This window comes from Oryctolagus cuniculus, chromosome 6, assembly GCF_051225735.1.
Source record: "Oryctolagus cuniculus isolate XC-2025 breed Fujian yellow rabbit chromosome 6, ASM5122573v1, whole genome shotgun sequence".
NCBI classification, from domain to species: Eukaryota; Metazoa; Chordata; class Mammalia; order Lagomorpha; family Leporidae; genus Oryctolagus; species Oryctolagus cuniculus.
This window is the reverse complement of record NC_142872.1, coordinates 147,978,269-147,981,854: the sequence shown is the minus strand read 5'-3', so window position 1 is coordinate 147,981,854 and position 3,586 is coordinate 147,978,269. Positions and strand designations below refer to the sequence as shown.

At 38.1% G+C, this 3,586-nt stretch overlaps 1 pseudogene; it reads right to left on the bottom strand.

The window, feature by feature from the left end:
* Nucleotides 1–3,242: 3,242 nt before the first annotated feature.
* Nucleotides 3,243–3,355, bottom strand: LOC127490913 (U2 spliceosomal RNA; annotated as a pseudogene).
* Nucleotides 3,356–3,586: the final 231 nt, after the last annotated feature.

The window sequence follows — 3,586 nt, the reverse complement described above, 5'->3', positions numbered from 1 at the left end:
GAATTAAAAAATGTTTATTTTGGTGCAAAAGTATGGAAACTCATGTAGTTCTTTCATAATATACATTTTTGAGAAGCACCCTGACATAGTCTAAAAACATAGAAATGTGTAGCAATTAAGTCAGCTCCATGACTTGGATATAGGGTGTGAGTAGAAAAGAAAAGAATTAAGCAGAAGCTGGAATTTTCTCAATGACTGAAGTTCATGCAGTAGTCAAAGGGACTGGTGTTTGAGACATAGTAATTAAATGAGATAAACCATACAAAGAACAACTGACTCATCTGTCCCAAGAACAACTTGTTATTGTTACTCCCTCTTGCAGACAAGGAAACTGAGGCACAGGGAGGTAAAGAAACTCATCAAAAGTAAATGATGATTCTAACCAGGCCCTATGGTGCCAAAGTATACTTTATATATAAATCTATAACCTAGTGGTATGACATAAGAAAATGGCATGTAACATTCACCATTCATATGTCTCAAACCAGTGATTCAGTTCCAAGTTTCTCACATATTACAAAGAAAAGATTCAATGTGACTTAGAGTTCTTTGTCTACTCTATTGAAATCATCTTCTTCCATTTGAAGCAGGATGAAATGGCACTATCACCTTCTTTTTCCAAATAACTTCTGTAAAATTGGCAAATGGTTTGATTTTTAGGCATGGATGAAAGAGAAAATTCAGCTATCTAGTGTGGAAGGAGCGATTATTTAACAAAGGACAGAATGAAAAGATTTCCCAAACCGCTGTTGGTTGGCCAATCTCCAGCTCAGTATGAAGTGTCCGTTTTCCTGAAGAATGCTCACACTCAATTACTTACAACTTATAGGTAATTCTTTTTTTTTTTTTCAGACATGAAATCAATCACTGAATGAAAGCTTTGTGGAGCAGTAACAGTCTGACCTCATGGCTGTTTGTGATTATAGCTGGCAAAATGAAAGATTGTTCAGTAGATATTAATAGTTGAAACGACAGGGGCAAGGGAGAAAAAGGCAAGTTAATCTCATTTAGGACTTCCAGCGTGAGGAAACCAGTTCATAAGGAAGCCCTTGGATCTCGATGGGGATGCCCAATTCTCTGTTCTATTTGACCTTCAAAGCGCTACCTTCATCTGAGACAGGTGTTGGTGAGTGGATGCAAAATCCCTGACACTGCCTGGTGGTTCTCTGCCAGAGCGGAAATGAAATTTCCCTTGGCGTTTCCTCTCTGAATCAGTTACCTTTTCTCTACTTAGCTAGTTACAGTGCTGCTGAGGCTATCTCCTGGAGAAAAGCACATCTGTCTTAGAACCTGCCGAATATTAGAAAAAAAATGTTTGTGGTGGCCCTCCCAAGTAGAAATTTAAGATTGTAGGATTCAGAGAAATTCAAACATGAAAGATTCTCTTGGCTCCTTGATTAAATGTAATGCTTCATAGACCCCCATATAATCTCACAGGCACTTTCCTATCTATCTGACAAGAGCTTCTAAAGTAGGGATCAACAAACTACAGGTCATGGGCTACTGTTCTCATTGTATTTGTAAATAGTCTATTAGTGCTGGAAATAGATTTTATAATTTTTAACTACTGAACATAATAGAGAGAATAATAATAGTGCAATTCAAATTTTGACATGAATAGTTTTATTGGAACCTCACCATGCTCATCTGCCTACCTGTTATCTATGGCTGTATTTGTGCTATTGTTTCAGAATTGAGAAGCTTCTACAGAGTCCACATGGCTTGCATGTCTGAAATATTTATTAGCTATTTCCTCAGAGGAAATCTTCATCAATCTCTGATCTAGATTATTAAGAATCTGAATTGAGTGAGAACATCTTTCTTTATTAAAATTGTAGGGCTATTACAGATTGAGAATTTCTTAGAGGCTTTGCAGAAATCCAATTTAGTCTGTATGGATCTTTGTTAAATAAAAGAGAAACATTCAGTGTGGGTATGGTGGTACCAAATGTTAACCTGCTGCTTGGGATCTCCACATCTCATATTGGAGTGCCTGCTTCAAGTCCCATCTACTATGGTCCACCTTCTGATCCAGGCTCCTGCCAATGCACCCGGGTGGCAGAAGATGACAGTCCAAGTGCTTAGGCTTCTGCCACTCACCTGGAAGACCTGGTTGGATTTCTTGGCTCTTGCCCTCAACTTGGCTCAGCCCCAGATGTTGTGAACCACTGGATGAAGAATTTGCCCACTCTCTCTCTTTCTTTCTCTCTCTCCCTCCCTTACCCTCACACTGTGTGTATGGGAGAGAGGCTGTCTTTCAAATAAATAAGTCTTTAAAAAGAGAGAGAGAGAGAACCACTCATTTTCTGGTGAGTGTAATTGAAACAAACTGAAAACTTGCCTGAATAAATTTACCTAGTTTGGCACATTGTGTTAAGTCAAATTAAATTCACCAATGTGCTGCCAAGAAGCCACTAATCATTGTGCTGGCCATATGAAATCACAGTTTTTATAGGTCAAACATAATTAAGTATTGGCAATTTCACGTGGTTTATACTATTTCATAAGATGCTCTACAAATAGAGGAGTTTATTTTAATATCCAGTTTCTTCATCACCCTTTGCCTGTCAAACATTACACCCAATTTTATTTCATTTTATAGCACTTTATAACAAAAGAATAGTATATTCTTGTTGACAACCTAGTAACCGAATAATCAGTTCAAATTCCCTTGGAATAATGTTGCAAAGGACTGATGCTAAGACTTGAAACCTCAAAGCATTCCTGAGAACACGGTATGCTATACAGGACAGCACAGAGAGACTTAACTGTTTGTCACAAGGCCGTGGAGTTTCAGTTCCAGTCTTTGCATTTCGCAATGGCTAGTACATTTAACTTCAGGGCACTAGAATCACTGTGGTTTATACTATTGTAATCAGGCCTCATTTTCTTTCTCCTCAGAGAGAGAATTAACAAAATTATATCAAATACCTAAGCTATGCACAGACATTGTTGCACAGAGTCTTAATCTACATCTTGGGAAGCCTGACTCTCATACTGAAGTACCAGTTCAATGAGCCTGAGATGGCAGCAGACAATAACTCAAGTTCTTGAGTTTCTGCACCCATGTAAGAGACCCTGACTGAGTCCCTGGCTTCTGGCTTTAGCTTGGCCCAGCCCCTTCTCTCACAGCCATTTGGGGAATGAGCCAGCAGATGGAAGATTCTCTCTCTCTCTCTCTCTCACACACACACACACACACACACAGACACACACACACACACACACATTGCCTTTCAAATAAATAGTCTTTTAAAAATTGCTTAAAATCAAAAAGAATCCAAGATGCATGCTTATGTATCTACATGTGCATAGTATCCTACACTTGATCTTAGCCAAAAGGCCGAGAAGCGATGTGCATAGTGTCCTATATATATGTGCGTGTGTTATGATTTCAACCTACACACACATCTATTGATTTTAAATAGTAACCTCTTCAGGTTAAGCCATTTTAAGTATTCCATAAAATATGAGTAATTATAATTATAAACTTTTTAAAAATTTATTTATTTGGAAGATAGACTTACAGAGCGAGAGGGAAAAAGATAAAGAAAATCTTCCACCTGCTTGTTGACTCTCCAAATGG